We start from the raw sequence: 13,620 nt of genomic DNA on the forward strand, positions 1-13,620 counted from the left end.
GCAACTCTCAAGGGCCACCGCGGCCGGACTGGGAGAGAGAGGGGAGGGTCGAGGAGACATTCCCCCCCCTGCAACTGTTCAGCGTTGTAAAGGCAATCCCCTGGCCGGGTCCCGCTGGCCTCGGCCTCTCCTCCGGCTACACCCTACGTTAGGATCTCCTGGCCGAGGCGTGGCAGCAGGACCTGCCTTATATGGGCTGCTCCCGGCTGGGCGTAGCCGGAACCCTGCCCCACCTTGGAAGTTTCCAGAGTGGGGGCGGATGTTCTACTGACTTGCATTTTTCCTAGTCTATCGATTTTTTTGCCGTGGCAGGCGGTGGGACAGCGAGGGGTGATTTGGTTTCTCTTACTGTTTTTCTGGTCTCTCACCACTGGCATATTTTAACGTTTTCTTGTTTCTAGGACATTAATAGGTTTTATCATTAAGTTATGTTATCGTTTCTTTGTTCGTTGTTTAATAAAAGTTCATGTTCATCAGTGGCCTACTGATTTTCGTTTTCCTATTTTTTTCTTTCCAGGTTGTTTCATGGTAAAGTTTCTGTTAACAGGATACAGTGATCACTTCGTTATTATTGCATATGTCCTTTTCACTAGGGGTGCTCTCTGGTCGGGCCAGATGACGTATCTCTAGTAAATGGTCCGGGTGAAAAAGGTGCATCAATCAGTGGGGAGTAGATAGGCATGACAGATTACAACGGGGGAGAAAGGTCCGCATTACGTACCCTTTCACTACTTGCAAAGATTTTCCTACGTTTATTTGCAAACAGGGAATACCTCCAAAAAGAACTAATTCCCAAACAGTCAATGTTCGGACAATCAATCAATCAATGAGGAATGAAATAGGTACGACGTGTTAAAGGCTTGCGTTACCTACCCTTCACTATCTGCAAAGGGAGAGAGAATATTCCTATTCTTCCTCGTTTGCAGGTAGAGAAGATCCTTAAGAGAATTAACTTCGAACAATTCAATGCTCGATTGAAACAATCAACAAGGGGTACTGTGAACACAAATGAACGCCGCTTATGTACATACGCATTGCTATTTTCAACAGGTTGTTCCTAATGTTTCTATTTTAGCGAGGTCAAAAAGAGATCCCATTAGTGGCCTACTGATTTTGCTCGATTCCTTTTGTTTTTTTACACGATTTTTCGCTATCTGCAAAGACTAAACAGAGTATTGCGACTCTGTGCTTGTTTGTAAATAGAGAATGAACCAAAGAGAACAATCAATCAAATGGAGAGAGAAGCAGGCACGACGGATTACAAAGGGGGCAAAGGGCTGCGTTAACTATCCTTCACTATCTGCAAAGAGAGAGTACTCCTAATAGAAATGAGGGGTGGGGGGCAGCATTCAAAGCAGATCAGTGTGCATAAACACGAAAATGTTTTTACTTACCACGTACTTGACATTCGACAGCTTATGATATTTGCTATTAAAAAACCATTGAAATTCACTGAAAAAACCATAGGTTATAGACCATATATAGTTAGGAATTAGCATTTACAAAACCTTGAAAATTCACTGAAAAAACCATAGGTTATACACCATATATAGTGAGGAATTAGCATTTAAAAAACCTTATTTTACTCACACAAAACCATTGAAATTCCATATATAGTTAGTTGCACTAACTATATATCGCGCACCCGCAATCCACTGCTGATCATGTCACATATTACATCATTCATGACATGGTCAGTGACCTCACTGATGACATCACTGATGACATCTCAAATGACATCACTGATGAGATCACTGATGACATCATCCAGTGACTGTGTGTTTCTGTAAAGTTTAAATATGTTTTACATATTGAAGAATGAGTAGATGTATAAGTGTCTGGACGAAGGATTTAGTAGGTGCATGACTGAATGTATGAGTGAGTGATTAAATGTGTCTCACTGAGTGCATGGGTTAGTGACTAAACTGTCTTAATTTGTGCATCATTATGTCTGTTGTTCTGTAAACTGCTGCATGTGTTGATCAGTAGCTATATGATTAACTATATGGGTTATTGATTGATTGTCCAAGTATTTGTATAGGAGACTGAGTGTGTGTGTGGCTGGCTGGGAGGTGTGTGACTCTGTGCAGATCAATGTGTACTTGTATCAATGATTGTATAAGAAAGTAAGTATGTGTTAGTATATGTTTGAAAATGTAAGGTGCTCTATGTTTAACTGTATAGACAAGAAAATGGAAGTGTGATTGATTCTTTACAGGACTGACTAGGTGTGTGAGTAACTCCATGGATGAGTGGCAGAGTGTAAGTGTCTGTATAGGTGTATGAGTGCATATGATAGTGTTGTAAAGATGAGTGATTGTATGTATGAATGATTGTATGGGTGAATGAGTGAATGTGTGTGTAGACGTAGGAATCAGTGAGTACGTATGTAGTAACTAGTATTGGTGTGTCAATGGTTTCAAAAATTATACTCTGTATTTAACACTGGGTGAAACAGAGGTTATATTAAAACGTGAGGAGATGCATTGTATTGTCACATGAATGATATCATCAGTGATGTGGTCATTGATGTCAAATGAGATGTCATCAGTGATCTCATCAGTGATGTCATTTGAGATGTCATCAGTGATGTCATCAGTGATGTCACTGACCATGTCATGAATGATGTAATATGTGACATGATCAGCAGTGGATTGCGGGTGCGCGATATATAGTTAGTGCAACTAACTATATATGGAATTTCAATGGTTTTGTGTGAGTAAAATAAGGTTTTTTAAATGCTAATTCCTAACTATATATGGTGTATAACCTATGGTTTTTTCAGTGAATATATATATATATATATATATATATATATATATATATATATATATATATATATATATATATATATATATATATATATATATATATATATATATATATATATATATATATATATATATATATATATATATATACATATATATATATATCCAATTACCACTCCGGTGCTTCAGCCCACCAAAAGGAGAGAAACAGACTCTTCAATGCCTTCAAACACTGCTGGCACACAGTGACTTTATTTATTTAATCCATAAAAACGCAATGCATGCGGACAAGATGACGCATTTCGGCCAACGGTGTGGCCTTGCTCACATAATTGCGATGCTTGAGAGTGACGTTTAAAAACACAGGTGACCCAATCATGTGATTAACCAACTTCCGTCATGATGAACATAGAAGAAAGAATATTTCTAGTAACAATACCTCTGTGAAGCTCAAATTCATGTGTAATGTTTTTTCTCTGTTCATGTAATGAGGTACAAAGAATGTATAAATACAAAAATACAAAAATACATTGCTCTCATAGAATAGATTGTTATCTTACATGCAAGGCTTAATTCTGAAGTAATGCTATACATGGTGTTCCAAATTTGCAATCATAATAAAAAAATCGTATACATATCCCATAGCATCATAGCAAATATAAATGAATGGAATTGAAACGGTGAAATATTAAACTCATGATTACATGGTAGACGCCTCGTGTCTTATAGTATTGATGAACGAGTAAAAAATAATGGTAACGGCACCAATGCACATACAGCATATGATTGATTAAATCCATATGCTTCTGTGGTGGTTATTCTTGGCTCAAATGCCCCTACTCTGATCATAAAAATAGACAAATTAAGTGTCACCAAAAACCATTGGGGTAAAGTTGTTAAGTATTGTACATTCATAACATTGTTCCTTTGCTGCCAGAGACGTATATATTTCCTATATAGCATAAACAGCCACGTTAGCCAAAAAGGAAAGAGAGAACAAAAAGTGCCCTAGTTCATGAACTAATATGAGAGCATCACAACTCGTTCAACATGACGTTAAAGTGCAAAACGTGCTACAAGGGTGACTGGTGTTGTGATTAGGAATAAGTAAAACGAAATACTGTATTGAGTTCATCATTGGGAAAAGGACAGATACTCAGACAAAAACCAAAAATAATCTAAGACTCTTGAAGCTCCCCTATATGAATAATGTGGTGGAGGGGGGACCTGTTTAGAAGGGTCGTAACCCAATAATTAAGTCCCTAGTCGCAACTCGAATGAACCGCATATGTGTCAGATATATATATATATATATATATTACCTACTGGCGGTCGCCAGTAGGTAGTTATAGTTAGGACCTAGTTTCCATAGGAAAAGCGAGTATTGTTTTCCCAATAACTTTGGCGCCGGTTGACGAATCTTCGCGAAATTTTCAAAACTAATGGGGTGCTCCGGTCAGCTCCTATCTTGAAAGTTTCGGGGTGATTCCGCAAGCGGGGGCTGAGAAAAAAGGGGGGTCCTCAAATGTGTTTTTTTATGTTAATTCCCATAGGAATCTTTAGACACGACTGCAGCCCGAACTGCTGAACGGAATTACACCAAATTTGGCAAAAAGCTAGCCCTTAGTTCAAAAAGAGACTTTTTTTTAAATGGTGTAAATCCGTTCAGTAGTTGCTGGGAAAATCAAAAAATAAAAGTTTCGCTATATAGAGACGGGGTGGATCCGCGGACCCTCCCGACCACAAGCTTTATTCTAATTGGCTGTCAACACTCCAAACCGGGAAGTGTTGGCAGCCATCTTGTGCCTCGGTAACCGAGGCACAAGAAAACAGGGACACAAAGGTGAAAAAAGGAAAAGTGGCAGCGTAGAAACACCCTGACCCCCTAAACCTGCTCATGGGGTCCCACAAGGACCCCAGGGCCCAAAATAGCATTTTTTTTTTTAAAGCGGCGAGATTTGCACAACCAGCTCAAATTTCAGCCCAAAAAAAGAAAACTAAGCGCAGGCTCCCGTGCTTCGGTATTATTTAGCCCCTGGGTGGGCAAAGTCCCGGGGGCAGGCAATACCGTAATTGTGGGGGGCCAGGGAGGTCCCCACAGCCCAGGGACCACCACCCCGGGGCTTTCCTTAAATATCTGCAGGGGGCACACAGCCCCCCGCAGCCCCGGGGACCGCCACCCACAGGACTTTTTTATGTGTGTGGGGCCTCCAAGGCCCCCCAAGCCCCGGGGACCACCCTCCGGGGCTTTTCGTAAATATTTGTGGGGGCACATGGCCCCCGCAGCCCAGGGGACTGCACCCCCTGGGGCTTGTTTAAAAAAAAAGAACCTGTGTGGGGGGGCTTGAGCCCCACCACATTCCCAGGGGACCACCACCTCCTCGGCACTAAGTATGTTAATTCGGGGGTCCATAATGGAACACCGAGCCCCGGGGACCACCACCTCCCTGGAGCTGTGTACACTTTGGGAGGGGGGCCGCACAGCCCCCCTCCTGGATCCCTTGATGGCCCTGGGGATGCCACCCCCAGGGCCGGCTCCTGCAATGTCCCAGAGTGCCCGGGACACTGCAGGAGCCGGCTCCCGCAGGAGGCAAGGAGCCGGCGGGGCCCTGGGGGAATTGAGGTCCCACCACAGTCCCCAACGGATAGGGCCAGCCCCGGGAGATGGGGTCCCCGGGGCCAGAAGTGGCCCAGGAGGGGGGCCACATGGCCCCCCTCCCCATCAAATGTATTTTAAAAGGCAGGCCTGCCCCGGGGATAATTGGTCTCAGGAGGGTGGCTATGCGGCCCCACTCCAAAAAAGAAATTAAAAAGCAATGGTCAGACCCCGGGGGATGGGGTCCCAGGGGCCAGAAGTGGTCTCAGGAGGGGGGCCACGCAGCCCCTCCATAAAAATAAAAAATGTGGACATGCTCCCGGAGGGTGGGTTCCCCTAGGCCGGATTGGCCACAGCAGGGGGGGCCCATGGCCCCCTTCCCGTTCTGATTTTTTTTTAATGGGGTCGGGCACTGGGAGATGGGGTCCCCAGGGCCCAAAATAAGCAAAAAGAATGGGGGGCTATAGAGTCCCCCTTCTAAAAAAAAAAGATAATAAAAAAAGACCGGCATTGTGCCGGAGGCCCTGCCCCTCCCAGCAACACTCTGCAAACGTGCCCTGTGGCACGTTTTAAGTTGGGGAATTAATTCCCCTTCAATACTGGGGGTCCCTGGGGGCCAACTAGCCTACCAGGTACCTCCAGTATGCGCCGCAGGGCTGTGTTGCAGAGAGGTGGTCCGAGGCCACGCCCTTTTTTACACCTCTCTGCAACACAGCTCTGTGGCACTTATTGGAGGTACCTGGTGGGCTAGTTGGACCCTAGGTACCCTCAGGATTCAAGGGGACTTAATCCCCCAACTTAAAATGCACCACAGGTGCGTTTGCTCAGTGGTGAAGGGAAGGGGCGGGGCCTGAGGTGACATGTGTGCAAACAAGCTCTGTGGCGCGTTTTAAGTTGGGGAATTAATGCCCCTTCAATCCTGAGGGCCCCTGGGGGCCAACTAGCCCACCAGGTACCTCCAGTTAGCACCACAGGGCTGTGTTGCAGAGAGGTGGTCCGAGGCCACGCCCTTTTTTACACCTCTCCGCAACGCAGCTCTGTGGCGCTTACTGGAGGCACCTGGTGGGCTAGTTGGACCCTAGGGACCCATAGGATTCAAGGGGACTTTATCCCCAAACTTAAAACATGCCACGGGGCGCGTTTGCAGATGCAGAAAGGGGGCATGGCCTTTATCTACCTCTCACCAATCCCACTGCGTGGGGCTTACTGGAGGTAAAAGGTAGGCTAGTTGGCCCCTAAAGGGCCCACAGCAGTGAAGGGAACTTCAATCCCCATCCAAGAGCGTGCCAGGGAGCGCGTTTGTAGAGTGGTGGGCAAAGTGGGCGTGGCCTGGTACGAGTACTTACCAGTGCTGCTGTGTGGGACTGACTGGAGGTAATAGTTTGGGAAGTTGGCCCCCAAGGATGTCCTTGGGGGCCAACTACCCCTCTTGTTACCTCCAGTAAGTGCCACACAGTGGGATTGCTTAGACTTCTTCGAGGCCATGGCCCCCCTTTCTCTACCACTCTGCAAACATGCCTCGTGGCAGACTACGGGATGGGGATGAAGTCCAATTTATTCCTGAGGGAGTTTGGGGGTCAAGCATCCCTCCTGGTACCTCCTGTAAGTCCTACGCAGTGGAATTCCTGAGCGTTGGTTGGACGGCCAGCACCCTTTCTCCACCATTCTGCAAACGTGACTACCAGTTAAAGTAGCATATTTCCGCACCTCTGACTTAGAGGTAGTTTTATTCTCCCTGCCCTATTATGTACTAGGGCCTTACAGAGGAGATCATGCTAATCACAAGGTACCCCAACACAGTGTTCCCTAGAGTATGTAGGTGTTTTTTAACATAGCACTGGCTCTAGGCCTGGTTAGTCAGTGTCAGTTACCACCAGTACCCCTCCGAAACAGTTGTGGGCACAGGATGATTTTGCAACAAGGCCTCTTTCTGCTCCCCTGTTGGTTCTTTCTGCACATGTCTTGATTCTTCCTGCCCTTTTCTTTGTCTTAGTGGACTTCTGTTGCTTCTTTCTGCATTTCGTTTGCTTATTTCTGTGCGTTTTTTCTTCTTTCTTCACAGGTCCTGCCTCGGTAGGCATAGTTAGAAACTAGCATTTAAAAACCCTTTGAAATTCACTTGAAAAACCATAGGTTTCAGGCACGTTATAGTTAGAAATGAGCATTAAAAAACCCATTGAAATTCACTGAAGAAACCATAGGTTTCAGGCACGTTACAGTTAGAAATGAGCATTTAAAAAACTTTGGAAATTCATTGAAAAAACCATAGGTTTTAGGGAAAGTTATAGTTAGTTGGACATTTCACTCGTACAAAACCAGAGAAATTCCCCCGTTATAGTTAGTTCAGCTAACTATAACTCGCGCCCCCGCAATGCACTGCTGATGACGTCACATATTACATCACTCATGACATGGTCAGTGACATCACTGCTGACATCTCAGATGACATCACTGATGACATCATCCATGTGATAAATGGATGCATCTTCTCACACCCTAATATAACCTTTGGTACACCCACTCTAAATTACAGACTGCCATTCTCAAAACCATAGACACTCCAACACCAATAACTATATACCCACTCACTGATTCTTAGGTTTACACACACATCCACTCACTCACCCGTACAGTCACTTATACTTATGGTCACTCAGTACAGGACTATCATATGCACTCATACACCTATATAGACACTCACACACCACCACTCATCCATAGAGGTACTCACACACCTAGTCAGTCATGCAAATTATTAATCACACTGGGCCCGATTCATAGAACTAATTTAAGACAAAATCCTAAACTTACTACCATTTTGGTATTCACAGAAGGCACTTACAAATTCTGGTATTCACAGAAGGCACTTACTCATTTTGGTATTCACAGAAGGCACTTACTCATTTCGGTATTCACAGAAGTTAGGAGTCCTAACTTTAGGACTCCTAAATGCCTTCGGTGAAAACTGAAAGTCTTAAAATTAGGATTTTTATCAGTTTAGTAGCAGTAAAGTGAGGAATCCTAACTTTAGGGCTCCTAAATGCCTTCTGTGAATTCCTAAAGTCGCAAAGTTAGGATTTTTCTCAGTTTATGAGTCCTAAAGTTAGGAGTCCTAACTTTACTCCTACTAAACGGAGAAAAATCCTAATTTTAAGACTTTCGGTTATCACAGAAGTCATTTAGGAGTCCTAAAGTTAGGAGTCCTAACTTTACTACTCCTAAACTGATAAAAATCCTAATTTTAAGATTTTCGGTATTCCCCAAAGACATTTAGGACTCCTAAAGTTAGGAGTCCTAACTTCTGTGAATACCGAAATGAGTAAGTGTCTTCTGTGAATACCAAAATGAGTAAGTGCCTTCTGTGAATACCAAAATGGTAGTAAGTTTAGGATTTTGTCTTAAGTTAGTTCTGTGAATCGGCCCACTGCCCTTCACTCACCTATACAGTTATACACACACCAGCTCAATTACTTATACAAATACTAGCACATTCTTATGCTCTTATACAGGCACTGAAACAAGCGCACACTCATCCATACAGCCACTCTCACAATCACACACTCACTTATAGTCATTTATGTACTCCAACACACATATATACTGCCTTTCACATATGTAGTTACTCACACATGTACCACTGAAATATAAATTCACTCACTAACACAACCATACACACACTCACCCACCCATACAGTCCATCACAGAAGCACTCTTGAAACCATGTACCCAGTGTATCACCCACTCACACATCTATGCACAGTCACACACATCCCACCCACACAAACACTCAGGCACCCATATAGATACTCAGACAACCAATCAATAACCCATATAGACACTTATGTAGCTATTTGCAAATCATGCAGCTGCTTACACACCCCCACAGACAGACGGATACATTCACATAGTTTAGTCACTAACCCATGCATTCAGTAAGATAAGCTAAATCACTCACTTATAGAGTCAGTCACACACCTACTAAGTCATCCATTCAGACAATTATACACCCACTCATTCTTCAATACGCCTTTCCCTATATATATATGAAACATATTTAAACTTTACAGAAACACACAGTCACTGGATGATGTCATCAGTGATATCATCAGTGATGTCATTTGAGATGTCATCAGTGATGTCATCATTTATGTCACTGTCCATGTGATGAGTGATGTAATATGTGACATCATCAGCAGGGCATTGTGGGGGCGCGAGTTATAGTTAGCTGAACCAACTATAACGGCGGAATTTTTCTGGTTTTGTACGAGTGAAATGCCCTACTAACTATAACTTTCTCTAAAACCTATGTTTTTTTCAGTGAATATATATATATATATATATATATATATATAAATTTTGAACAACAAAAATTGAGAAAGACCGCACTCCAGAAATCAGGAACTTTCGTGAAGCTTGTTTAATCAAGCATAATTTCCGCCAACATTCACACCCCAACAACGTTTCGAACAAGATGTGTTCTTTGTCACGGTGCAGTGAGTCCATTTTTTGTTTCACCCATATATAGTGCATTGTAGAGACCATAGAGAGGCATTCTGGTACTTGTAGTTTTGTAGTCTCAGAGTCCACATCTTATTTACAATTTCAATTCAAACTTTCTTACATGGCAGTTCAATATGTTTGTCCTTGTATTAGACACATGTTATTCAATCAATCAATCAATCAAAGCATTTATATAGCGCACTACTCACCCAGAGGGTCTCAAGGTGCTGGTGGTCTTGGGTCAGGCGGAGGTGGGTCGGGAGGGAGTTCCATGTCTTGGCGGCGAGGTAGGAGAAGGACCGTCCCCCTGTGGTGGCTCTTCGAATGCGGGGGACGGCAGCGAGGGCGTGGCCGGTCGATCGGAGCTGGCGTTTGGGAGCGTAGAAGTTGAGGCGACTGTTGAGGTACCCTGGGCCTTGGTTGTGCAGGGCTTTGTGTGCGTGGGTGAGGAGACGGAAGGTGATTCTCTTGTTGACCGGGAGCCAGTGCAGGTCTCTCAGGTGTCCGGAGATGTGGCTGCGACAGGGGATGTCCAGGATGAGTCGTGCTGAGGCGTTCTGGATCCGCTGGAGTCTCTTCTGGAGTTTGGCGGTGGTTCCGGCGTAGAGGGAGTTGCCGTAGTCCAGGCGGCTGGTGACGAGGGCCTGGGTGACCGTCTTCCTGGACTCGGTGGGGATCCACCGGAAGATCTTACGTTTCATGCGCAGGATGTTGAAGCACGACGAGGAGACGGCGTTGACTTGTCTGGTCATGGAGAGGGAGGAGTCCAGGATGAATCCCAGGTTGCGTGCGTGGTCTCTTGGTTTGGGTGCGCTGCCCAGGGCGGGGGGCCACCAGGAATCGTCCCAGGCGGAGGGTGAGGATCCCAGGATGAGGACTTCCGTCTTGTCTGAGTTCAGTTTAAGGCGGCTGTTCTTCATCCATTCGGCTACCTCTTTCATCCCTTCGTGAAGGTTGGCTCTGGCGGTGGCGGGGTCGTTGGTGAGGGAGAGGCTCAGCTGGGTGTCATCAGCGTAGGAGATGATGTTGAGGTTATGCTGGCGTGCGATGGCTGCGAGGGGGCTCATGTAGACGTTGAAGAGGGTAGGGCTGAGCGAGGAGCCTTGGGGAACACCGCAGATGACTTCGGTGGCTTCAGATCTGAACGGTGGGAGGCGGACTCTCTGTGTCCTTACGGCGAGGAAGGAGGTGATCCACTCCAGTGCCTTCTCCTGGATTCCAACGTTGCTGAGACGCTGTACTAGTGTACGGTGGCAGACAGTGTCGAAGGCCGCGGAGAGGTCTAGGAGGATGAGGGCTGCTGTTTCTCCGTTGTCGAGCAGTGCTCGGATGTCATCGGTGGCTGCGATCAGGGCGGTCTCGGTGCTGTGGTTGGCCCGGAAGCCAGACTGCGAGAGGTCGAGGGATCCGTTCGTCTCGAGGAAGGCGGCCAGCTGCTTGTTGACGGTCTTCTCGATGACTTTTGCAGGGAACGGGAGCAGCGAGATGGGGCGGTAGTTCTTGAGGTCGGTGGGGTCGGCTGATGGCTTCTTGAGAAGAGCGCAGAGTTCGGCGTGCTTCCATCTCTCCGGGAAGGTAGCGGTGTCGAAGGAGGTGTTGATGATGTCCCGCAGGTGGGGTGCGATGACAGCGTCGGCCTTGTTGAAGACGTGGTGGGGGCAGGGGTCGGTCGGAGATCCGGAGTGGATGGAGTTCATCGTGCGGACGGTGTCTTTGGTGCTGATCGGGGTCCAGGCGCGGAGGGTGGTGGTGGGGGGTGGTGGTTCGGTCATGGCGTGCGTTGGTTGAGTGCTGAAGCTGTTGTGTATGTCCGCGATCTTGTTGTGGAGGTAGGTGGCGAGGGAGTTGCAGAGGTCTTGCGAAGGGGTGATGTCGTTGTTTCCGGCGTTGGGGTTGGAGAGCTCTTTAACGATGTTGAAGAGTTCCTTGCTGTTGTGTGCGTTGTAGTCCAGTCGTTCCTTGAAAGCAGTTTTCTTGGTGGCACGGATGAGTTGGTGGTGTTTTCGGGTGGCGAGCTTGAGGGCAGTCATGTTGTCCGGTGTTGGGTCTCTGCGCCAGGTTCTCTCGAGGTCTCGGCAGTTCTTCTTGGAGCTCTTGAGTTCATCGTGAACCATGGGGCTTTCTTGCTGCCGGGTCTGCTGGGCGGGGTCCTCAGGGGGGCGAGGTCGTCTGCGCAGTCGCTGATCCACTTGGTGAGGTTGGTGGCCGCTTGGCTGGGGTTCGTTGCGCTGGTTGGTGGGTTCTTGCTCAGGGAAGACGTGAGCTGGTCGGCTGTGATCTTGTTCCAGCTTCTGCGTGGGGCCTGTTGTTGTTGGTGGTGGATCGTGGTCCTTTTGAAGCTGAAGTGGACGCAGCTGTGGTCCGTCCAGTGTAGTCCGGTGGCGTGGCTGAAGGCGATGTCCTTGCTGGATGAGAAGACGGGGTCGAGTGTGTGTCCGGCGTAGTGGGTGGGGGTGGTCACCAGTTGCTTGAGTCCGAGGTTATTACATAGTGTTGGTCTCTACACTCTGTTATGCAGTGTCTCTGTATATCTGAACAGATTGCATCTAATCATCCTGATTGGTGTCTATTACACTGCACATTAAATAATAACATTTATGGTATAGTACCAATGATTGTTATCGCAGAATTAGTTAATAGACCAATATTTTGTGTAATATGGACAATTCAAATTATGGCTCATGAAGGGTATAGTACCCATGTTTGATTTCTGGCCTTTGACTTATAGATGAACATGCATTTCTTCATCCCCATTCAAACTTAATGGGGTCTTTGTTTGGAATCGAATAATTAGGCGCAATTCAAATTTTCTCAATTTCATCGTGCGGTTTCCGCCTCGTTTATTTGCAAGTACAGTAGCAATGCCAAAGTAACAGATATTTTCCCAATTGGTCTTGTGTTGCATATGAAGATGTTTCAAGATTGCATACGTCATATCCTTGTTGTGGATGGCTCGAAGATGTTCTAATATTCGTTTTTTAAGAGGACAGTGTAGTGTAGTTCCTATATTCCTAATAGGCTCTGCGCATTGGAATAACATAAACGATAGTTTAGACGTAGGACTGCGGTCGACGAGGTCTCTATTGAATATGTTAGACTTAATTATGAATGCCAGCTAGCTCAGAGGTCACTAGAAACTTTCTCGAGTAAACAAGAAAGTGTTAACTTTCCTGAATAGACAAGAAAGGATTAGTTTCTGACAACCGCATATACATGACAACTTTGCTCCCTCCAGAATAAGGAGTATATCTCCAGAGTCGCGGAAACAATAGATAACTATTTTACTCAGTCAATCGTGCATGCTTAGTTTCACCAGAAGCGCAGAGAAACAGAGAGACGGGCGTTTTCAATAAAAGAGGTTATTTATTGAACAGTCTTCTTTCTCATGCAAGAGAAGTGAGTTGCCACAATTGTAATACTTGTCATAAAGTAAAGTGCGTAGAGTAAAAGGAGTATTATGAAATAGTACTGTAAAAGCATGGTATGGTTTCTAAGCCATACGGTGTTCAAAATAGTTAAAATATATACATATATAAAACCATGACTAAACGTACTCAACTGGTGCTTCTAAGATACGCCTACCCCGGTGTACCTAACCTAAGCCTAGTATATGGGAAGGAGTAGGTGAGCTGCAGTTCAAGATAGTTTTTGCCCACAATCTGAATCAAGAATTCTATAAGGATCTAATCAGCTCCGTACCTTGGTTATAGAATGAAGGAGGTCTTGTATCTCTTTCTCAGGACTCGATCTCCC

The sequence above is a fragment of the Lissotriton helveticus genome, chromosome 7 (assembly GCF_964261635.1).
Source record: "Lissotriton helveticus chromosome 7, aLisHel1.1, whole genome shotgun sequence".
Lineage (NCBI taxonomy): Eukaryota > Metazoa > Chordata > Amphibia > Caudata > Salamandridae > Lissotriton > Lissotriton helveticus.